The 26360-nt window shown below is 40.2% G+C and overlaps 1 pseudogene; it reads left to right on the top strand.

The window, feature by feature from the left end:
- The first annotated feature begins 13127 nt into the window (after window positions 1-13127).
- LOC124805259 overlaps window positions 13128-26360 on the top strand; it is a 70953-nt pseudogene continuing 57720 nt past the window's right edge.

The raw sequence follows: 26360 nt of genomic DNA, 5'->3' as shown, positions 1-26360 counted from the left end.
CCTCAACCTATTTATCTACCATTCCACCCCCCTACAGCATTTGAGGAAAACCAAACACTTCAATATTTCCGTACAAGCTCTGATTCCTCTTATTTTATTACAATGATCTTTTCTCCCTATGTAAGAGGGCTCTAACAAAATATTTTCACATTCGGAGGAGAAAGTTGATGATTGAAATTTTAAGAACCTGCTCCAGCAAAATGCTTTTGCTTTAATGACTGCCACCCCAATTCACATGCGATATCTGTGGCATGCACTTTCCTGTTTCCCAATAAAACAAAATGAGCTGCCCTTCTTTGAACTTTTAAATGATGTCCTCTGTCAGTCCTATCTGGTAAGGATCCCACACCATGCAGAATACTCCAAAAGAGGACAGACAAGTATAGTTGTAGATAGTCTCTTTAGTAATCCTAATCTTCTAAATGTTTTACTATTAAATCACAGTCTTTTGTTTGCTTTCCCACCGCATTATCTATGTGAGCAATCCAATTTAAGTTATTTGTAAATGTAATTCTTAAGTATTCAGTAGACTTCACAGCCTTTAGATCTGCGTGAATTATCATGTAACCAAAATTTAGTAGATGCCTTTTACTACTCAAGCTGATAACATAACAATTTTTATTATTTAAGGTCAGTTACCACTTTTTGCATCATATGGATAGGTAGCCTAAATCATTTTCCAGTTCATTTTGATCATCTGATCACTTTACAAGACAGTAAATGATTTGCAAGACTGTAAATGATAGCATCATCTAAGAGGACTGCTCAGATTCTCTCTTAAATTGTTAATGTAGATCGGCAACAGCAGGTGGTCTGTAACACTTCCTTGAGGAATGTCAGATATCACTTCTGTTTTACTTGACGATTTTCCATCAATTTTTCTGACAGGAAACCACACATCCAGTTGCACAACTGAGACAATACTCCCTAGACACACAATATGATTAGAAAATGCTTGTGAGGAACTGTTTCAAAAAGTCATCTGGAAATCTACAAATATGGAATCAATTTGAGATCGTCAGTCGACAGCACTTATTACTTTGTGTGACTAAAGAGCTAGCTGTGTTTTAAAAGGTCGATATTTCTGAATCTATCTTGGCTATTTATCAATGAATCATTATCTTTGAGATAATTCATAATATTCAAACACAATATATGTTCCAAAATCCTAATGCAAATCAACATTAGTGATATGAGTCTGATATTTAGTAGATTACTCCTGTTTTCTTTCTTGAGCATTGGTGTGACCTGAGCAACTTTTCAGTCTCTAGGTATGGATCTTTATCAAATGAGTGGCTATATATGATTTCTAATGGAGCTATTGTATCAGCATTCTCTGAAAGAAACGTAACTGCTTTATGACACTGAGGAGAGCTACTACTAAGTTACTCACAGTTGCAGTTGTTCTTGATTTGAATACTGCAATATTTACTTTGTTGTCTTTGGTGAAGAAATTTCAGAAATCCGTGTTTAGTAACCCTGCTTTAGTAGCACTGTCATCAGTAACATTACCACAGCTATTGCGCAGTGAAGGTATTGGTTGTGTCTTGCCATTGGTGTACTACACATGCAACCAGAACCTCTTTGGATTTTCTTCCAGATTTCAAAACGAAGTTTCACTATGGGAACTATTAAACACATCTTGCACTGAAACCCACCCTAAGTTTCGAGCTTCAGTAAAACATCGCTAATCTTGGAGATTTTGCATTCTTTTAAACTTTGACATGCTTTTTTTCATTGCTTCTGCAGCTGAGTTTTGACATATTTTGTGCACCACCCTTTTAATTTATTTGGTATCCTTTCAATTTATTTGGTATATATATCTTAATTGATGTCGATACTATTTCTCTGAATTTAAACCATGTCTGGTCTACACTTACATAGTCAGACTTGAAGGAGTAGAGACTTAGTAGAGACCGTCTCCTTGGAAGGCATCAAGTTAATTTTTATCTGCTTTCTCATTAAATGCCCTATTGTGTACGGCTGAAAATTAATAGAGATAAGGCAAACAGAATGTGCGAAGTAAGTGGAAATTACTCGTCTCTTCCCCGATTACAGTGCAATAGAAGATACTACAAGATGTTGACAGATTTCCATATCTCGGTAGCTTTATATGTAATAATGAGGTCACAGATGCAGAAATCACCAGCAGAACTGGAAAATCAGTCCATATGGCAATTAGGTCTGTAATATGTCAACAAAGCTTTGACTGTACTCCTTTATCGTTTATATGTGTGAGACTTGGAAAATGTCAGTAAAATCAGCACACAGTCTCCATATTTTTCACCAACAATGCTAGAGATGAATTCTGAAGATGTTAACCCAACCAAGTTACAAACGATGAAGTGCTGAGAATACGACGTCTAGACAGCCTGCACAAAATTATTGTTGAAAGAAGACTGAAGATTGCAGGTTATGTTCTACGCATGTAAGGTGGAAGAATCCCAAAATCAACACTGTTGTGGAAATCAATGGACAGATACAGATGTACAGGAAGACCTTTTAACACCTGGAACTTTTGCAATGAATCTTCAATGCATGGACACAAACTTGGAGGAAGGTGAGAACGTGGCAGCTGATCGAGTGAACTAGTGGAAACCAGTTCCTTGTATGGTACACAGCAAAGCTGAGTAGGTTAGTAAGTAAGTAATTAAGTAAAGTAAGTACAACTGAGGATTTTGCAAAACTGTTGGATGATCGATATTATTGTCTATATTTGACACTGTTGGACTTCTACCTTTTCCTTGATGTGTACTCTTCAGATTGTGAGTTTTATGAGAAAGCTGATAGGTACTTGCCAATCAACCTTCCCTCACACGAACTGACATTGTCTCTTTGTAAATTCTACTGTGCTAACAATTATCTACTGAGAATCCTCGACTAGGTCTCCGCAGCTCAAATGAGCCAGTTTCTTTTAAATTTCTGTCTTTGGCTATAATTGTCTTCCAAGTATGGTGACACAACATCCTGTCATGAAACTTTTGCCTTTACACTTGTTTACTTTTCTGGACTCTGCCTTTTTCTGCACTGTGCACTAAATACACTATGTGATTAACGCCGAATCTCCAACAGCCAATCGTGAACTGTAAACAGTTGTAAACTCTACCAGGGCACATAACAAACAATTAACATTTGTGTTTTAGTGTTCTAAGCTGTGAGGTCATCAGCGGACAAATAATTTAGTACCTATTCCTGGACAGCCGGAGTGGCCGTGCGGTTCTAGGCGCTACAGTCTGGAACCGAATGACCGCTACGTTCGCAGGTTCGAATCCTGCCTCGGGCATGGATGTGTGTGATGTCCTTAGGTTAGTTAGGTTTAATTAGTTCTAAGTTCTAGGCGACTGATGACCTCAGAAGTTAAGTCGCATAGTGCTCAGAGACATTTGAACCTATTCCTGACGTGCTGTTGTTTGGAACAACAACTGACATGATCCAAAATATTACTTTCTTTTATTATAGCTTCACTTTTATTTTGTCTAATGATTACTAATTTCAGTATCAAATTCCATCATCAAGCCACTATATGATCAGAAAGCATAGTGTATCGTTAAAATATTGTTTAATAAACAGATTACCATTATATCATCATTCCTTAAAGTAATGTCCAAAGTGGAAGGCCAGATGATTAATTTTGAGTATATACAAAAGTCAGAGTACTGAACCGGATATGAAAGAAGGAAAACCAGAAGGGCAGTGAGAGACAGGTGCCTTCTATCACCTTACTTCCTTAATATGTTCATCAAGGAAGTAATAACAACAACAAAGAAAAGATGACAAGAATCAAAAGGTAATTTCTGGAATACTCCAAGGAAATGCGATAGGACCATTACATTTACAATGTATATAAATGATCCAGTAGAAAGTGTCAGATGCTCCTTAATATTGTTCACAGGTACTACACTTGTCCATCAGAAAGTAGCAACAACAGAAGACAGTATCAATTTGCACAATGACCTGCAGAGGATTGGTGAATGATGCAGGCTCTGGCAGTTGACCCTGCACATAAATAAATGTAACATATTACACACACACACACACACACACACACACACACACACACACACACACACACACACACACAGGGAAAGAAATCCAATACTGCCAATACTGTACAACTACACTATTAATGACAAATTGCTGGAAACAGAATCTACCATAAAATATCTAGAAGTAACTATCCAGAGCAACCTTAAAGTGGAACGACCACATAAAACAGCAATAGAAAAGCAGATGCCAGACTAAGATTCACAGGAAGAATCTTAAGTGAATGTAAATTACCTCTGTGTCCTTACCCAGTAGGACTGACAGAAGAGAGAAAGAAGATCCAATGAAGTGCGGAGTGTTTTGTCACAGGATCATTTAGTCGCTGTGACATCATTACAGATATGCTCAGCAACTCCAGTGGTAGATGCCATAAGAGAGCAGTTGTGCATCACGGAAAGATTTACTACCCAAATTTCGAGAGAGTAGTTTCCGAGAAGAGTCTGACAACATAATAGTTTCTCTCATATACAATTCACGAAATGATCACGAGAAGAAAATTTGAGAAGTTAAGAGATAATACAGAAGCGTACTGACAGTCATTCTTCCCAAGCACTGTTCACAAGTGGAACAAGGCAGAGGGGATCAGTTGGTGGCATGAGACGTACCCCCTGCCACACACAGTTAAGTGGTTTTTGGAGCATGATGTCGATATGGAAACTTAATTGCATGCATATACGCTGCAGATTGACGACATCACAATAGTAAATCAGAGTAGGAACTAAATAAAATGTTTCAGGCCTTAAATCAAGAAGTGGTAAAACTAAAGCTAAAATGAATACAAAGAAGACAAAAGTTATGGCTACAGACGAGAAAGGAGGTGGAGGTAGGACTGACACAAGAACAAGCAATGAGCAACTCAAGAAAGGAACTGAAATTCACTATGTCAGTAGCATTTTGCAAGAAAACAATCAATATTTCAAGGCATTCAAGAAAAGAAAAGCACAGGTGAAGAGTTCCTTCCAAAATAAGAAGAAGCTGCAACTGAATAAACATATCAGCTTCCACATTAAGAAAATATTTGTAAAGATCTTTGTGTGGAGTGTTCTGACACACAGATGCAAAATCTGTACATTAGAAAAGCCAAAGGAAGCTCACCTCAAACCTGCTGAAATGTGGTTCCGGAGGAGAAGTACAAGAACTAGCTGCATTGACAGAAAAATTAAAGGAAATAGGAGAGAAGAAAGAACCACTGAAAGTTATAGGCCAGGGCAAAGCAAAATACACTGGACACTTAACTGGAGACGATAATCTTTTAAAACACATTTCTGATGGCAAGATCGTAGGTAAGAAAACAAGGGGATGACTGAGAACATCCTACTTAAACAATATGATCAATGAATGGGATTTTCTTCACACATGGAGATGAAGACAACTGCTGAAGAGAGGAAGCTGTGGCTGCAGAGACAAGGTTTAACCTTTTGGAAGAGTAAGGACAAACTAATACAAAATATGAGTCTGCATGGTAGCTACATATGGAATAAATGACAACTTCTTGTGTGCAGTCATCAAGTCACTTACCCCTGTAGGTGTCTTATCTACTAAAAGTAAAGGTCACTGTTGTGCTTTCAATAGATGTGAACTGCACCCTGAAAATGGTATGTCTAGTTTGCAGTTGTACAGAAGCTTTTTATTTTGCAAAATGGTTCAAATGCCTCTAAGCAGTATGGGACTTAACGTCTGAGGTCATCAGTCCCCCAGACTTAGAACTACTTAAACCTAACTAACCTAAGGACATCCCTGCCTAAGGCAGGATTCGAACCCGCGACCGTCGCAGCAGCACGGTTCCAGACTGAAGTACCTAGAACCGCTTGGCCACAGTGGTCAGCTTTTATTTTGCAAAGAAATTTTTGATAATAAGATGAACTGATGCTGGTACTTGCTACTGAAACCAGTAGTACTTAGACACAACAAAAGTGTGACTACAGAATTAAGAATAATTTTTCCAAACAATCGAGTATTTTTTCAAAACAACACCACAATAGAGGAAACTTATTTTAAACTAAAGACACAAAAGAAAAAAAGAGAAACTGTAAAGATCTTGAGTCTCATAAGACTCTCTCGGGAGGAAAATATAAGATATTTAATTGGTAAACTTGCAAGGCATACTTTTTTATGTTGTATAAACTATGAAACTGTTAGCATTGTCAGCTAAAATTTACTTCTTCTGTCTTAATATACCTTCCTTCACTTACAGCTGCAGTGTGGAGACAGGGGTGAGGGTGGGAGTGGGGATGGGGGCGAGGGTGAGGGCGTACTGCTTTAAAATGGTGATTCTTGTATTGATATTCTTAACAACAGATTTATATCTTTTGCTTATGAAAGTCTGCATGCGATGACAGCTGCACTAGTAATACCTTCACAGGGTCGTATTCAAGTTGCAAGGCTAGATCTATGCCAGCCATGACACGCTCCCAGCCTTTCCTCCTCGTGATCTGGTTGTAGCGTTGGGACTGCAGGGTGTCTAAGCTGATGTTCAGACCGTCAAGCCCTGCCCTCTGCAAGGCAACCAGCTGTCTTGTCAACATGAGGCCATCGGTTGTCATTAAGACACTTTTGAGATCTTTTATTTTCTTCAAGGCACCTGTGAAACAGCAAATTATTCTAAAGAAACTGAAACAAATAATTTGTAACATTGCTGCTGCATATGAAACAAACCTCCAGTTGATAAATTGAAAATACAAATTCCTTAAAAGTTAACTGAACATTTGCCCTAATACAAAGAGATAAGAAGGGTTAATAAACTGAATTGAAGAATGCAAGTTAAGATAGCAATGAAAAAATAATTAGAGGCATGAGATCACCTACTGCAACAGGGAAATGGGAATCAATATGAACCATTACCCAGCTACTGTCAACTGATTCCATGTCTCCATGCACACTGCATAAACCACTGTGGGTTATACGACAAAGTACATTGTTGTACCACACATTACGGTTTTTCCCCATTCAATGCTCATGTGGAGTGTGGGAAGAATGATTCTTTAAATGGTTCTGTGCATGCTGTAATTAATCTTGCCTTCATGGTCCCTATAGGAGTGATACATATGCGGTTATTGTATAATCCCTAAATACCTGACTTAATACAGGTTCCTGAAATTTCATAAGTTGGGTTTTGTCATATATTTGGCGTCTATCTTCACTTGTCTGGCATTTCCAATTTTTAGTAGCTTCTTGATGCTCTCCCATGCATCAAATAAATCTATGATCAATCATGCTACACTATTTTGTATACATTCAATGTCTGCCATTAGCCTTATTTGTTATGGGTCATACTTAAGCAATATTCTAGAATGGGCCACACAAGTATTTTGTAAGCAATGTCCTCTATAGACTGATTACATTTTCCAGTATCTTACCAATGAATTGAAGTCTGCATTCTGCTTTGCCTACAAGTGAGTCTATGTCACCATTTCATTTCATCCAGATATTTGTATGAGTTGACCAATTAAAACTGTGATTATTTGATAATGTAGTCATACAATACTGTCTTTTATTTGTTTTGTGATGTGCTCCAATTTACATTTCTGAAAACTTAAACTCAGTTGCCTATCTTTGGACCAATTTGAAATGTTATGATCTGACTCAAATTTGTGCAGATTTTTTTCAGGCAATAATTCATTATAGACAACTCTATCATCCAGGAAAAGTATGAGGCTCCTTATAATATCATCTTCCAGAACATTAAGGTACAACATTAATGTAATGGTATAAATTACTATAACTGTATAAATAAGTTTATAAGTGTGTAAAATACATTGAACTATTTGTTACAACAAAACATTTTACTGGTATACTCAGCAAGATGTTAAATCAGCAGATAGCTACATTTTATGTTCAACATTTTGTGTACAGCATATATGCTGGAAAGGATTTATACCCAAATTAAATAAATCTGAAGAAATGGTAGGGTGTCTCTGGAAAAAAAAATCCATAAAAACTCATACAGTCCAATTTGCAATTATGTCACTGTTACTGAAATATAATACAAAGTAACTGAATTCGATGAACATTCTCAGAGTGCAATATGCCTCAGAGTGAAATGCACAGTAATGTCAACATTATTTTTCAAGGCTATGTTTGTGAAAATGGATGAAAGCAAACCACACATTTTGTTCTCAATCTGCGGAAGCATTATGCACTGTGAAACACTGTACTGCTGTTCTACATGAAAGCTGTCTCATTGCCAACATCTTTCCCCTGCTGGCTGTTCTACACTTCTCATCACTGATTCAACATGTTGTAAGATATTTTATGCTGTATGACGCCACAGTCCAATCTGGTTAGGATAGCATAAAAATAATATATGAATTTCAGTATTAAACTGGAACAGCAGAACAGCTCTCATCACACTGGATATCAAATCGAGGTTGGATTACAGCCATGGGTACTTCATTTCATGCTACTCAACTGTATGTCATATGTCAGAGTTCATCAACTGTAGTGGCTGACGACTGGTGGCATAGCCATCTCTTGGCATCCAGTGAACAGACGTTCTCCACAGGTGACAGATTTGAAGAAAATGCTGGATACGGCAACAGTGGAACACTCTCTGTATCGAGGTAGCTCAGTACAGCTCAGGTGATGTGTAGTCTTGCATTATCTTGTTAAAAGATAACATCACGGAGCCCTTGAGAATAGGGCACAGCGATAGGCCTTAACAAAACACAAATGCAATGGCTGCTGTCCAAATTGCTGGCTATGTGAACCAGAGGTTGTGACATGTATCCAGTTGCACCCCATACCATCACATCACATGCTGGACCCGCATGAGAATGACAGGTACAATCTGGCCAGGTCTGTTGGCATCAGAGCCTCCACACACGAGTACATCAATTGTGACGATGTTGCAGAACCGAGACTCATCTGATACGATGACACAGTGCCATTCCTGTGTCTGGCATTGTTGTCAGTTGCACCACTGTCAGTTCACCTCTCTCTAGAGCTGCATTAAGGGCTTGACAGTCTGTGCTGCACCAGATGCCATCACATTGTCTGTGTGGATACTTGTCTCACTGTATACAAGCCCACTTCCTGACTAAATGTACACAACTTCACTGCAGGATCACGTATGCATGAGCGAACACTTGTCTGCCCTCTCAGGTGCTAGTTGGGTGGCACTACTGAGGCCCTGCAAGGCATTTAGCACGGCCCTCCTGAACCTACCAATTTTATGTTCGCACAAAATGAGATTCTGAGCAATGCAAGCAGCAATATAGTGAGACAATAAACCAGAGTCTCAGCAGACCATGAGCCTGCCACTGCCAAATCTGGAATGCTTATAAACATTTCTCCTTCGTCCATTATGCTTAACACGGTCTTCGTGTCAACAACCAACACTGAAATAGAACTTCTGAATGAGAAACCTGCTCCATAAGCTTTTCTTGCATACAGAATATGCATGGGAATGCTGAAAAGTAATGCCTCTGAATTTTTTCTCTGTTCTCAATATCGGTCGAGGTATGACACGTCACGCATATTACTTGGTCAACTTTCCCACTTCACTGACTCGTGGCACATCCCCCTCCCACAAACAGATGGGAGTCACAATAGGCAGCCCACTCTGACCAGAGATTGTGAATATGTTTACGGTGCACTTCGAGGAAGAGGCCCTGATGTCATCCAAATGGAAATCCATCTTCTTCTTCTTCTTCTTCTTCTTCTTCTTCTTCTGTTATGTGGATAACACACTTATCATCTGGCCTCATGGAAGAGACAAACTTCTTGACTTCTTTGTACATCTGAACTCCACACGCCACAAAATCAAATTCACTATGGAGACCAAAGAAGAAGGAAGACTACCATTCCTGGACATCATAGTCAGGAGAATAATGGACAGCACCCTGTGCCACAGCGTGTATCTGACTCTATAAAACACATAAACTCAGTTCTCCCTATGGTACTGTGAATAATTTCAATAACAAAAAGTGAGATGAATGTTGCAGCGTACATTTAATTTCCACTTTGGCTTTGCATTCAAGATCAGTCTTACCTGAGAGTGCAACATTACATCTTTGGTTAATTTAATTATATGCTCATTAGATTTTGGTTATGAGGCACGTTTTGCTGCCTAATGTTTCATCTCCAAATGCTGGAAACAATCCATGGAGGAAGAGGAGTATGTAAGACATTGGTGGACCAGGTTGGAAGAATCTGTGAATTTCAATACTCTGTAGAAGAGCTCAATCATTTGAAAATAACTTTCAGACCTTGTGGCTATTCTAACAGATATACATAAGGCACTACATTCTAAACTATTTGCATCTTTCACTGAAAAACAAGCAACTAGAGGAAAAGTTCTCTTGCCATTTGTAAAAACAGTCGCAGATCGCGACCTCCGAGTGCTATGAAGAGAAGGTATTGACGCAGTGCTTAAACCAAACTGAAGACCACAACAGCAGCCATACTCAAGTAAATTGCTATGCAGTAGTTTCAGTGAATTTGACAATGATGTGGCTGCTTTCATGGTGGCCCAGTCATATTGTGGGGTAGGGAATGCCAGTGACAGGGCTGGAATTGTAGGTGACAGATGGATTTTTGGCAAAGCCTTGTATCAATACCTCCTTAATTATTGAGCTGAAAAACTGTAAAAAACATTCATACAGCAAAATCACACAAAAAAATTTCCTATTTCTGCAGGTATTGTGCCTTCTGTTTCTTTTTCATTACAAAAACATATTGATTTAAGTTTATAAAGTCACAACTATGTCACTGTGATTTGTGTAACACACATTCTGGAACATGTTCCAGGAATGTCATGAAACAGACAGCTTTAAATACTTACTGTAGCTCATCTTTCAAGACTTGCATGCCAACAACAACACCATCTATCCAATCTGTTTTTATTTCACTTTCATGTAAAGATTTCTCCACAAAGGATATCATCTGCCATGTAGGCAGTGCAAGAGGAAATTCCACACTCACATTTGGGTAATCAAGTGGATTCTGTGTCTTGTCAGAACCAAGTACAATCAACCCAATTTCATCTTTATCACTGGTAAATATCTGGAAACATAATAAATGGTAAAAATAAGTTTTGTTTATAACAAGTTGTATACCAATAAAAATATCACACACAGATACTCTTTATAAAATTATTTAATTGGATAGATAAAAAATCTACTCACCAAGCAGTGGCAGAACACACACATAAAAGACTGTTGTGAAGGCAAGCGTTTGGAGCCAGTGACTCCTTCTTCAGGCTGAAGGGTTGCAGGGGAAGCAAGAAGGGTGAAGGAAAAGGACTGGAGAGGTCTAAGAAAAGGGGTAGATTTTGAGAAAGTTACCCACAACCGTGGGTCATGGGTGACTTACCGTACAGGATGAGAAGGAAAGACTAATTGTTGGGGACTGCATCGGGCAAGATTCGGAAACCTGAGAGCTTAAAGGTGGAAGACAGGGTAATATGCAAGACAGAGATTACTACTAAAACTGTACATGAGTTAATAAGAGTGAGAAGCTAAGTGTATTGTATGCAACAGCTGTGGGAGGGGGCAGTGAAAATAGACGGAAAAGACAATGAAAGATGTAGAAAGCTAAAACGGAGTGAAGCAAAGAGTAATTACAGTGAAGAAAAGCTGAGACAGGAGAAATTAACGTAAATTAAGGCAAGGTGGGTGGTGAGAACCAAGGACACGTTGTAGTGCTAGTTCCCACCTGCGGAGTTCTGAGAAACTGGTGTCTGGCGGAAGAATCCAGGTGGCATGTGTGGTGAAACAAGTGCCGAGGTCACGTATGCCATGTTGTAGAGCATGCTCTGCAACAGGATATTGCGAGTTTCCAGTATATACACTATGCCTATGCCCATTTATCCTAACTGATAATTTGGTGGTAGTCATGCAGATGTAGAAAGCTGAACAGTGTTTACATAATAGCTGGTATATGACATGTGTCGTTTCTATTTTTCGCCTGATCCGCAGTTCTGGGTGACTTTCCCAAAATCTACACCTTTTCCTGGAACTCTCCAGGCCTTTTCCTTTACCCTTCTTCCTTCCCCTTCAACGCTTCTGTCTGGAGGAGCCACAGGCTCCGAAAGCTTGCCAATCACAACAGTCTTTTATGTGTATGTTCTGCTGCCGCTTGGTGAGTAGATTTTTTATCTATTCAATTAAATAATTTTATCAATAATTTATTGTTTATGTTGTTATAGTTACTCTTTATAACCTACTTAAAATACATCACGTACCCTCCTCTCCACAATTCTTCGAACACATAGTTTTGCCTTTTGTAAAAAATCACTGCGTTTCTGTATAACATACTTGGAGTCAAAGTGTCCAACATCTATTACAATTATAAACAGAAGAAAGAAAGTCATTGTATTTATTGGCAGTATTACGCAATCAAATATTTTGAAAGACTTCCAGTGGTATAAACTTACAATATCTTACAAATAAATATATACGTTTATTCTTTAAATCAGTTCTTAGCAATAACATAATAGTATAAATTGCAGAATCAATATAGCCAATTTTAATGTAATGACTGCAATACAAATACAAAATAACAGCGGTAAGTTATAACAAATGAGAGAGAGAGAGAGAGAGAGAGAGAGAGAGAGAGAGAGAGAGAGAGAGAGAGAGAGAGAGAGGGAGAGAGAGAGGCATTTAGACAATGTTTCATTACAGTGTGAAACTTATTAGAATTAAAATGAAGCCATAGTGAATTATTACATTCCAAAAATAATAATTATTGTGTTCTTTCACCCCAAAATAATACTTTCATTAGGTAATATATACTTTTAATTTCAGAAATTTTTACAACAGCTCTGGACTTCACTGCCTCGATGAATTTATTACATGTGTCAATGAATGAGGGTTGATAACACTGCTTTAGTCATTCAATTGTTCGTCATGTGATATTCGCAATGTTCTTAATAACTTCTTATGTAAAGTTCCATCATCAAAAAGATAATCTACGTAAGTTTTAGAAGTCGCGAATCTTTAAACAACAACTTGAAAATGGGTATATCAGTATTTTGTAGATTCTAGCATTGCTAGATTTACTTATAAATTTTAAAGTATATGAGCAGATTGAGCGACTTTCCATCCAGAAAATTTGCTGTTGGCAAGACCTCACTACAAAGAAAAATGGTCTTTCCGGAGTCAAATGCTAAAAAATACATAAATACCAGCATTGTAAGTGATACAAACAGGTATTAAGCAACGGGCATAAATATCGTTCTGCTTGGCGAGAAAAAAACTAGGTAGATGAAAGAGTAAATTGGGTGTTCACTTTTCAGATGAGATCATGTCCCCCATATGTGAAGAAAATAGCCAATATGTAAAGAGAATTACAGATAAAGAGTTTTCTAGAATGAGATTTTCATTCTGCAGCATAGTGTGCACTGATATGAAACTTCCTGGCAGATTAAAACTGTGTGCTGGACCAAGACTCAAACTTGGTGGTCGTAACCCCAGACCTGTGTTGCCGTTTTGGGAGGTAGATCTCGTATCTGGAAAGAGGAGATGGCAGTTAGGGTACTATGGGCGAGCAGCTGCCATCAATTTTTGATGGTGCAGACCCCACAATAGTGGAAATGCTGCCTAGTTCAAAGGCACCTGTTACCAGTCTTACCCCACAATAGTGTATCGAATCCAGACGTAATGTCGAAACTGATAAAAAGTCATATGAGAGATTCCTGTAATCTAAGTGTGACTGCACCAATGCTGCATACAGCCATATCAAAGTAGAGTGGACCACACCGCAGTTGGAGTCGCTGAGGCATAGAAGAGCATTCAGGTGCGACCTACATGTCTGCTTTAGTTGACAAAGACGGGGAAGCCATGTCAACTAGGCATCAAAGACCGGTCCTAAAAAACACAATGACAGAAATGCATAACGTAGGTCATGGCAGCCAAAAAATGGATGCTATGAGTGAAAGCCCAGGATTGTGCTTGGTGTATTGCTCCCTGCATTCTGCCTCCAGCAATAGCCGTCGCGGACGAACAAAAAAGATGGGGACACTATATGTCATGCAGCTGCCGCCAGATCATTGATAACCACAAAAAGGAGAGTGACACTCAAAACAGAACCTTGTGCAAGCCCCTTCTCCTACAGGGGGGGATGCTACAGGAGGCACCAACCTGTACCCAAAAAGTGTGACATGGAAGAAAGTTCTGGATAAAAATCAGGAGTGGGCCATGGAGGCCCCACTCCTTTAAGGTGGCAAGGACGTTATGGCACCATGTGGTATCATAAGATATATATGCAGATCAATGAAAACTGCAACAAGGAACTGATGTTGAGCAAAAGCTGTTCAGATAGCACACTTCAAGTGGACTAAATTATCTTCAGTAGAGCTCCTTGGCGAAAAGCACCCTGGATCGAAGCCAAAGATCCGGGGATTCAAGGACACAATACAGCCTTTGACAAACCATATGTTCAAGTAACTTGCAGGACACTGAGTAAACAATCTGCACGACAGCTGTCCGTTTGAAGAGGCAATTTATCTGATTTCAAAATTGGAATAACGGCGTTTTCTCGCTACTGGGAAGAGAATTCTGCATTGCACCAGGGATGGTTAAAGAAAGGCCAGGTACACTGCTGGAAAAATTTGCAACACCAAAAAATAATTAATGTAGAGTAATGAAATACCAGGAATATATTTGTTGAGACAACGTATGTAAAGTGATTAATGTTGCAGGATCAGAGATCAATGTGAGTGTGAGATAAGCCACTGCAAATGTAAATGTAAATGCTGGTACGCTGTTGTACACGTGTCATGTGTCAGTTTGTGGGATGGAGTTCCATGCCTGTTGCACTTGGTTGGCCAATATAAGGACAGTTAATGATGTTTGTGGATGGGTTGAAGCTGTCATCAGATGATGTCCAATATGTGCTCGATTGGAGGTAGAGCTGGTTATCGAGCAAGCCAAGGCAATATGTTGACACAGTATACCATGTTGGCTTACAACAGCAGTATGTGAGCAAGTGTTATCCTGTAGGAAAACACCTTCTGGAATGCTGTTTGTGAATGGCAGCACAACAGGTCAAATAACCAGACGGACATACAAATTTGCAGTCAGCGTTCGTGGGATTCAGACAGACAGTTTTGTCAGTGGAAAAGCGAAAGCCATTGTCGATGCTCCAGGAGTAAAGACAATCAAGACATTGCTGAAGATGCCACTAAGTGAGACAGGTTCATAGAGAACTGCAATAGAAGGCAAAATCGTCAAAAAAAAGGGAGCCGGAGATGCCCAGTGGGAGACAGGCCATTATAGGGTTAATGGCGATAGCAAAGAGAATGACACTCAGAATGGAACCCTGAGACACACCATTTTCCTGGATAAAGGTGTCCGACAAGGCAGACCCTTCATGCACCTCAAAAACTCGGTCTTTTAAAAATGTCTGAAGGAAACAGGGTAGGTGGCCACGGAAGCCCCACATGTGAAGAGTATGGAGGGTACTAGCTCTCTAGCAGGTGTCATAGGCCTTCTCCAAATCGAAAAACACGGCGACAGTCTGGGATTTCTGCAGAAAACCATTCTTGACATGGGTGGGCAAAATAATGAGATGGTCAACTGCAGAATGCCGTGTTGAAAGCCACACTGTGCATCCATCAAAAATTGTGAGACTCGAGCCACCATATCATCCGGGCATGAATCATATGTCCCATCACCTTGCGAACACACTGGTAAGAGAGATGGAGTGGTAGCTAGAAGGAAGAGTGAGTGTGTGTGTGTGTGTGTGTGTGTGTGTGTGTGTGTGTGTGTGTGTGTGTTTTTGTGTGTGTGTGTGTGTGTGTGTGTGTGTGGGTGGGTGTCAGAGAGAGAGAGAGAGAGAGAGAGAGAGAGAGCTAATTTCGGCAAGAGCTCGATTTCCATCAATAAACTGAGTTGAAGTCTGCTGTTGTGGTCTTCATCCAACTACTGCTTTGGTGCATCTCACCAGCCTATTCCAGCCTTTGTAAGCCTCTTCATCTCTGCATAGTATTTCAACCTAAATCCACTTAGAATGGTGAACCACCATTCAGAGAATAACTTTTTAACAACACAGTTTGACTTCTGTAAAAGCTTCTATACTGAGAATCCAACATAATATCTCAAAAATTCAATTCCAGTAGAATTAAATAGTGGAAATTATCCCCTCTGTCATCTTGCCAAAGCCTTTGACTGTTTAGATTAAAAAATTCTGTGAGGGGGAGCTAAAATAGTATGGCATTAAAAGTCTTCCCCTTGCATGGATTGAGTTGTACTTTAACTACAGAAAATGGAAGGTCACATTAACAAATGATAAGACAGGAATAAGATTAAACTCAAAAAGGGAGAACATAAAATATGGTGTGGCACGCAGTGTTTGCTGCCAAGTCCACAAAAATGATTTACTTGGGGCACTGGAGGGCTTTGGAAAAACTCTAATGTTTTGCAGTGTCACAAACTTATTGATGCAAGATCTAAACTCATCCATACCAGAAACATCCAGGAGAATAACAGAACAGGCTTGTACTGATCCACAGGTACCAGCTTAATGCCTAAAAACTTGTATTGTGCAGTTCTAAAGAAATAAGAGTGACTTACAGATACGAATATAAAAAGTAGGGATAAATGGGCAATTAGGCTCCCGTGTTCTAAGTTCCTGGGTATGCAGATACCACTCACGTGTGAGACCAGCATGTGAGTCAGCTAACCGAGAAGCTCAGTTCCGCCCATTTTGTGCTTAGAAATCTCTTACTGTATCAAACTGGACAAAGGATTGCTAACACACTTTCACTCAGTTTACTCATATGGCATAATCTTCTGAGGTACTTCAGCGAAGCGGAAAAAATATTTATTCTACATCTTGAAAAAGCTTCTTCAGGGACCCATGGATTCTCACACTTACATGCCTATAGAAGTTATATTCCCTAATGGTATTTGTGATTAATAACAAGAGTTAGTTTAAGATGAACTCAGCAATTCAGAACTGCAATACTAGAAGCAAAAATAATTTCCATATATAAAAACCTAAAATCAGGGTTGCCACAAGTTTCTCCAAGTGAAATTCTCTGATATTTCTCTGATTCCACAGACACGTTTTAGAATTTTCCCCCACAAATTTTGAGGTCTCAAGGGGAGGTAAAGACATAAGTCGACAAAAGAATGTAAGGGCTTTGTATTTCTCCCCCATTTTGTTTTAGGGCGCAAAAACACCTAGGGTCATATGTGTCCATGCCAAAACTGTGAAACGCAAAGATGAAGAGAGGAGTTAAAAATGATTACATGTCAACGTTTAATGGCAGAAGAGAGGACAGCTACAAACAGGGACGTGGAGAAAGGTCTATGAAGTACGCAATAGGGAAATGGAGGCCCAGAACTAAAAATTAAATGGCCTTCACCATATTGCTACAACTGATAAAAAGTAAAACACGGTCGACAGCCCACGCATTGTTCACTAAAACGGCCAATAACTCAGATGGCAAACCCAAACGGGAATGTAAACGGTAAAAAAAAAAAAAAAAGGGCATCCCCTCAGGAAACGGCAGACAGTTAAAAGTTGGGTGCAATGTGCACAAAGTAGTAGGGGAGCACCACTTAACAAATGGTGATGACTAAAAAGGCATTGCCCAATATGCAACCTAGTTAAAATGACCTCCTCGCCACAGGAGGACTGAGAGGTGGTTGTCCAAGCCACTGGGAGAGGCTTAATAACCCAGAGCTTATTCCTATGAATGGAGGACCAGTGGCGATGCCAAAGTGACATCACCTCCTGACAGAAAGCAACAAGAGATCATCAGAGGGAATGCAAGAATTATTGGGCTGAAGTACGAGGAATGCAGCTTTGGCAGCAGTGTCAGCAACCTCTTGGACTGATATGACCTGGAACCCACATAAACATCACAGTGGCTCCATAAAAAGTGAGCAAATGGAAGCTTTCCTGGAACCGGTGCACTAAGGGATGGACAGTCTACAGTGCACAGAGGCTTTGAAGGGTGCCGAGAGAGTCTGAGCAGTGACACAGTTGAAAAGAGTATGTCACCAGATGTACTCCATGATCTGATACAGGGTGAAGAGCTCTGCTGTAAATACTGAGCAATGTGCTGGAAGTCAGTACCAAAAAATGTTGGTTGACATTGAAGGCACACCCGACACCATGGTCAGTCCAAGAGCCACCAGTGTACACAAAGATACTATTGCAAAATTCCATGCATAGGTCATGAAACTGAAGGCAATAGACCGAGCCTGGTGCAGTGTCTTTAGAAAGTGAATGAAGGTCAAGGTGAAGATGGGCTGCCGCACGAAGCCAAGATTGTGAAGGGTTCACACCCATCGAAAAAGCTGCAGGGAGCATGAAGTGGGAGGACCAAGATAGTTTTGTATAAAGCAGGAGCCTCAGGAATTTTGTAGTGTCAATGAATGGAAGAGCAACAGGCCCAAGATGTAAAAATGGTGGGAGAAACCAGCTGTGCTGCCAGAAATTCATACAAATGTTTTTGTCAGTAGAAAAACGAAAGCCACTGTTGATGCTCCGTGAGTAAAGATGATCGAGACATTGCTGAAGACACCACTCAATGAGACAGGTTCATGGAGAGCAGCAGTAGATAGCAAAATTGTCAACAAAAAGAGAGCTGGAGATGCCCGGCAGGAGACAGGCCATTGTAGGGATAATGGCGACAGCAAAGACGACGACACTCAGGACAGAACCCTGAGGTACACCATTTTCCTGGATAAAGGTGTCCGAGGAGGCAGACCCCATACGTACTTCGAAAACTCGTCTTTTAAAAATTCCTCAAGGAGATGGGGCAGTTGGCCCCATGTTTAGAGAGTACAAATGATACTAGTCCTCCAACAAATGTTGTAGGCTTTCTCCAAATTGAAAAACACAGCCAGTCTGGGATTTCCACAGAAAACCATTCATGACATGGGTAAACAAAGTAGGTGATAGCCAGAAGGAAGTTGTTTGTCCTTACCGGGCTTAGGTGTGGGTATGACAGTGGCTTCACGACAGTGGCAGGAAAACATGCCCCCTGCCCAGGTCCGGTTGTACGTATCAAGCAAAAAGTGCTTGCCCACAAGAGAAATGTGCTGCAACATTTGAAAGTTAACAGTGTCTGGTCCAGGGAAGAGGATTGAGATGAAGTGAGAGCGTGACCTAGCTTCCTCATAGTGAAGGCACCACAGTAACACTCACGATTCTGAGAAATCCAGCTCTTGCCGAAATTAGCTCTCTCTCTCTCTCTCTCTCTCTCTCTCTCTCTCTCTCTCTCTCTCTCTCTCTCTCTGTGACACCCACACACACACACACACACACACACACAAAAACACACACACACACGCACACACACACACACACACACACACACACACACTCTTCCTTTTAGCTACCACTCCATCTCTCTTACCAGTGTGTTCGCAAGGTGATGGGACATATGATTCATGCCCGGATGATATGGTGGCTCGAGTCTCACAATTTTTGATGGATGCACAGTGTGGCTTTCAACACGGCATTCTGCAGTTGACCGTCTCATTATTTTGCCCACCCATGTCAAGAATGGTTTTCTGCAGAAATCCCAGACTGTCGCCGTGTTTTTCGATTTGGAGAAGGCCTATGATACCTGCTAGAGAGCTAGTGCCCTCCATACTCTTCACATGTGGGGCTTCCGTAGCCACCTACCCTGTTTCCTTCAGACATTTTTAAAAGACCGAGTTTTCGAGGTGCATGAAGGGTCTGCCTTGTCGGACACCTTTATCCAGGAAAATGGTGTGTCTCAGGGTTCCATTCTGAGTGTCATTCTCTTTGCTATCGCCATTAACCCTATAATGGCCTGTCTCCCACTGGGCATCTCCGGCTCCCTTTTTTTTGACGATTTTGCCTTCTATTGCGGTTCTCTATGAACCTGTCTCACTTAGTGGCATCTTCAGCAATGTCTTGATTGTCTTTACTCCTGGAGCATCGACAATGGCTTTCGCTTTTCCACTGACAAAACTGTCTGTCTGAATCCCACGAACGCTGACTGCAAATTTGTATGTCCGTCTGGTTATTTGACCTGTTGTGCTGCCATTCACACACATCATTCCAGGAGGTGTTTTCCTACAGGATAACACTTGCTCACATACTGCTGTTGTAAGCCAACATGGTATACTGTGTCAACATATTGCCTTGGCTTGCCCGATAACCAGCTCTACCTCCAATCGAGCACATATTGGACATCATCTGATGACAGCTTCAACCCATCCACAAACATCATTAACTGTCCTTATATTGGCCAACCAAGTGCAACAGGCATGGAACTCCATCCCACAAACTGACACATGACACGTGTACAACAGCGTACCAGCATTTACATTTACATTTGCAGTGGCTTATCTCACACTCACATTGATCTCTGATCCTGCAACATTAATCACTTTACATACGTTGTCTCAACAAATATATTCCTGGTATTTCATTACTCTACATTAATTATTTTTTGGTGTTGCAAATTTTTCCAGCAGTGTACCTGGCCTTTCTTTAACCATCCCTGGTGCAATGCAGAATTCTCTTCCCAGTAGCGAGAAAACGCCGTTATTCCAATTTTGAAATCAGATAAATTGCCTCTTCAAACGGACAGCTGTCGTGCAGATTGTTTACTCAGTGTCCTGCAAGTTACTTGAACATATGGTTTGTCAAAGGCTGTATTGTGTCCTTGAATCCCCGGATCTTTGGCTTCGATCCAGGGTGCTTTTCGCCAAGGAGCTCTACTGAAGATAATTTAGTCCACTTGAAGTGTGCTATCTGAACAGCTTTTGCTCAACATCAGTTCCTTGTTGCAGTTTTCATTGATCTGCGTATATATCTTATGATACCACATGGTGCCATAACGTCCTTGCCACCTTAAAGGAGTGGGGCCTCCATGGCCCACTCCTGATTTTTATCCAGAACTTTCTTCCATGTCACACTTTTTGGGTACAGGTTGGTGCCTCCTGTAGCATCCCCCCCTGTAGGAGAAGGGGCTTGCACAAGGTTCTGTTTTGAGTGTCACTCTCCTTTTTGTGGCTATCAATGATCTGGCGGCAGCTGCATGACATATGGTGTCCCCATCTTTTTTGTTCGTCCGCGATGGCTATTGCTGGAGGCAGAATGCAGGGAGCAATACACCAAGCACAATGCTGGGCTTTCACTCATAGCATCCATTTTTTGGCTGCCATGACCTACGTTATGCATTTCTGTCATTGTGTTTTTTAGGACCGGTCTTTGATGCCTAGTTGACATGGCTTCCCCGTCTTTGTCAACTAAAGCACACATGTAGGTCGCACCTGAATGCTCTTCTATGCCTCAGCGACACCAACCGCGGTGTGGTCCACTCTACTTTGATATGGCTGTATGCAGCATTGGTGCAGTCACACCTAGATTACAGGAATCTCTCATATGACTTTTTATCAGTTTCGACATTACGTCTGGATTCGATGCACTATTGTGGGGTAAGACTGGTAACAGGTGCCTTTGGACTAGGCAGCAGTTCCACTATTGTGGGTTCTGCACCATCAAAAATTGATGGCAGCTGCTCGCCCATAGTACCCTAACTGTCATCTCCCCTTTCCAGATACGAGATCTACCTCCCAAAACGGCAACACAGGTCTGGGGTTACGATCACCAAGTTTGAGTCTTGGTCCAACACACAGTTTTAATCTGCCAGGAAGTTTCATATCAGTGCCCACTATGCTGCAGAATGCAAATCTCATTCTAGAAAACTCTTTATCTGTAATTCTCTTTACATATTGGCTATTTTCTTCACATATGGGGGACATGGTCTCATCTGAAAAGTGAAAGCAAGCCTGTAAAAGAAAGGGGGGGGGGGGGGGGCAGTTCTCAATTCTTGAGCAGTGACCCTCTTGTTTTTTTTTTTTTTTTAAAAAAAAACCTTTGCAATTTGGGGGAGTTTATGTTCAATCCTTGCACCCAATTTACTCTTTCATCTACCTACTTTTTTTCTCGTCAAGCAGAACGATATTTATGCCCGTTGCTTAATACCTGGTTGTATCACTTACAATTTATGAATTTTTTTTGCATTTGACTCCGGAAAGACCATTTTTCTTTGTAGTGAGGCCTTGCCAACAGCAAATTTTCTGGATGGAAAGTCGCTCAATCTGCTCATATACTTTAAAATTTAAAAGTAAATCTAGCAATGCTAGAATGTATACAAAATACTGATATACCCATTTTCAAGTTGTTGTTTAAAGATTCGCGACTTCTAAAACTTACGTAGATTATCTTTTTGATGATGGAACTTTACATAAGAAGTTATTAAGAACATTGCGAATATCACATGACGAACAATTGAATGACTAAAGCAGTGTTATCAACCCTCATTCATTGACACATGTAATAAATTCATCGAGGCAGTGAAGTCCAGAGCTGTTGTAAAAATTTCTGAAATTAAAAGTATATATTACCTAATGAAAGTATTATTTTGGGGTGAAAGAACACAATAATTATTATTTTTAGAATGTAATAATTCACTATGGCTTCATTTTAATTCTAATAAGTTTCACACTGTAATGAAACATTGTCTAAATGCCTCTCTCTCTCTCTCTCTCTCTCTCTCTCTCTCTCTCATTTGTTATAACTTACCGCTGTTATTTTGTATTTGTATTGCAGTCATTACATTAAAATTGGCTATATTGATTCTGCAATTTATACTATTATGTTATTGCTAAGAACTGATTTAAAGAATAAACGTATATATTTATTTGTAAGATATTGTAAGTTTATACCACTGGAAGTCTTTCAAAATATTTGATTGCGTAATACTGCCAATAAATACAATGACTTTCTTTCTTCTGTTTATAATTGTAATAGATGTTGGACACTTTGACTCCAAGTATGTTATACAGAAACGCAGTGATTTTTTACAAAAGGCAAAACTATGTGTTCGAAGAATTGTGGAGAGGAGGGTACGTGATGTATTTTAAGTAGGTTATAAAGAGTAACTATAACAACATAAACAATAAATTATTGATAAAATTATTTAATTGAATAGATAAAAAATCTACTCACCAAGCGGCAGCAGAACATACACATAAAAGACTGTTGTGATTGGCAAGCTTTCGGAGCCTGTGGCTCCTCCAGACAGAAGCGTTGAAGGGGAAGGAAGAAGGGTAAAGGAAAAGGCCTGGAGAGTTCCAGGAAAAGGTGTAGATTTTGGGAAAGTCACCCAGAACTGCGGATCAGGCGAAAAATAGAAACGACACATGTCATATACCAGCTATTATGTAAACACTGTTCAGCTTTCTACATCTGCATGACTACCACCAAATTATCAGTTAGGATAAATGGGCATAGGCATAGTGTATATACTGGAAACTCGCAATATCCTGTTGCAGAGCATGCTCTACAACATGGCATACGTGACCTCGGCACTTGTTTCACCACACATGCCACCTGGATTCTTCCGCCAGACACCAGTTTCTCAGAACTCCGCAGGTGGGAACTAGCACTACAACGTGTCCTTGGTTCTCACCACCCACCTTGCCTTAATTTACGTTAATTTCTCCTGTCTCAGCTTTTCTTCACTGTAATTACTCTTTGCTTCACTCCGTTTTAGCTTTCTACATCTTTCATTGTCTTTTCCGTCTATTTTCACTGCCCCCTCCCACAGCTGTTGCATACAATACACTTAGCTTCTCACTCTTATTAACTCATGTACAGTTTTAGTAGTAATCTCTGTCTTGCATATTACCCTGTCTTCCACCTTTAAGCTCTCAGGTTTCCGAATCTTGCCCGATGCAGTCCCCAACAATTAGTCTTTCCTTCTCATCCTGTACGGTAAGTCACCCATGACCCACGGTTGTGGGTAACTTTCTCAAAATCTACCCCTTTTCTTAGACCTCTCCAGTCCTTTTCCTTCACCCTTCTTGCTTCCCCTGCAACCCTTCAGCCTGAAGAAGGAGTCACTGGCTCCAAACGCTTGCCTTCACAACAGTCTTTTATGTGTGTGTTCTGCCACTGCTTGGTGAGTAGATTTTTTATCTATCCAATTAAATAATTTTATAAAGAGTATCTGTGTGTGATATTTTTATTGGTATACAACTTGTTATAAACAAAACTTATTTTTACCATTTATTATGTTTCCAGATATTTACCAGTGATAAAGATGAAATTGGGTTGATTGTACTTGGTTCTGACAAGACACAGAATCCACTTGATTACCCAAATGTGAGTGTGGAATTTCCTCTTGCACTGCCTACATGGCAGATGATATCCTTTGTGGAGAAATCTTTACATGAAAGTGAAATAAAAACAGATTGGATAGATGGTGTTGTTGTTGGCATGCAAGTCTTGAAAGATGAGCTACAGTAAGTATTTAAAGCTGTCTGTTTCATGACATTCCTGGAACATGTTCCAGAATGTGTGTTACACAAATCACAGTGACATAGTTGTGACTTTATAAACTTAAATCAATATGTTTTTGTAATGAAAAAGAAACAGAAGGCACAATACCTGCAGAAATAGAAAATTTTTTTGTGTGATTTTGCTGTATGAATGTTTTTTACAGTTTTTCAGCTCAATAATTAAGGAGGTATTGATACAAGGCTTTGCCAAAAATCCATCTGTCACCTACAATTCCAGCCCTGTCACTGGCATTCCCTACCCCACAATATGACTGGGCCATCATGAAAGCAGCCACATCATTGTCAAATTCACTGAAACTACTGCATAGCAATTTACTTGAGTGTGGCTGCTGTTGTGGTCTTCAGTTTGGTTTAAGCACTGCGTCAATACCTTCTCTTCATAGCACTCGGAGGTCTCAATCTGTGACTGTTTTTACAAATGGCAAGAGAACTTTTCCTCTAGTTGCTTGTTTTTCAGTGAAAGATGCAAATATTTTAGAATGTAGTGCCTTATGTATATCTGTTAGAATAGCCACAAGGTCTGAAAGTTATTTTCAAATGATTGAGCTCTTCTACAGAGTATTGAAATTCACAGATTCTTCCAACCTGGTCCACCAATGTCTTACATACTCCTCTTCCTCCATGGATTGTTTCCAGCATTTGGAGATGAAACATTAGGCAGCAAAACGTGCCTTATAACCAAAATCTAATGAACATATAATTAAATTAACCAAAGATGTAATGTTGCACTCTCAGGTAAGACTGATCTTGAATGCAAAGCCAAAGTGGAAATTAACTGTACGCTGCAACATTCATCTCACTTTTTGTTATTGAAATTATTCACAGTGCCATAGGGAGAACTGAGTTTATGTGTTTTATAGAGTCAGATACACGCTGTGGCACAGGGTGCTGTCCGTTATTCTCCTGACTATGATGTGCAGGAATGGTAGTCTTCCTTCTTCTTTGGTCTCCATAGTGAATTTGATTTTGTGGCGTGTGGAGTTCAGATGTACAAAGAAGTCAAGAAGTTTGTCTCTTCCATGAGGCCAGATGATAAGTGTGTTATCCACATAACAGAAGAAGAAGAAGAAGAAGAAGAAGAAGATAGATTTCCATTTGGATGACATCAGGGCCTCTTCCTCGAAGTGCACCGTAAACATATTCAAAATCTCTGGTCAGAGTTGGCTGCCTATTGTGACTCCATCTATTTGCGGGAGGGGGATGTGCCACGAGTCAGTGAAGTGGGAAAGTTGACCAAGTAATATGCGTGACGTGTCATACCTCGACTGATATTGAGAACAGAATAAAAATTCAGAGGCATTACTTTTCAGCACTCCCATGCATATTCTGTATGCAAGAAAAGCTTATGGAGCAGGTTTCTCATTCAGAAATTCTATTTCAGTGTTGGTTGTTTACACGAAGACCGTGTTAAGCATAATGGAAGAAGGAGAAATGTTTATAAGCATTCCAGATTTGGCAGTGGCAGGCTCATGGTCTGCTGAGACTTTGGTTTATTGTTTCACTATATTGCTGCTTGCATTGCTCAGAATCTCATTTTGTGCGAACATAAAATTGGTAGGTTCAGGAGGGCCATGCTAAATGCCTTGCAGGGCCTCAGTAGTGCCACCCAACTAGCACCTGAGAGGGCAGACAAGTGTTCGCTCATGCATACGTGATCCTGCAGTGAAGTTGTGTACATTTAGTCAGGAAGTGGGCTTGTATACAGTGAGACAAGTATCCACACAGACAATGTGATGGCTGCTGGAGCAGCACAGACTGTCAAGCCCTTAATGCAGCTCTAGAGAGAGGTGAACTGACAGTGGTGCAACTGACAACAATGCCAGACACAGGAATGGCACTGTGTCATCGTATCAGATGAGTCTCGGTTCTGCAACATCGTCACAATTGATGTACTCATGTGTGGAGGCTCTGATGCCAACAGACCTGGCCAGATTGTACCTGTCATTCTCATGCGGGTCCAGCATGTGATGTGATGGTATGGGGTGCAACTGGATACATGTCACAACCTCTGGT

Source organism: Schistocerca piceifrons, chromosome 1 (genome assembly GCF_021461385.2).
Source record: "Schistocerca piceifrons isolate TAMUIC-IGC-003096 chromosome 1, iqSchPice1.1, whole genome shotgun sequence".
NCBI lineage: Eukaryota > Metazoa > Arthropoda > Insecta > Orthoptera > Acrididae > Schistocerca > Schistocerca piceifrons.
The sequence above is the reverse complement of the archived record's forward strand: the minus strand, read 5'-3'. Positions and strand labels throughout refer to the sequence as shown.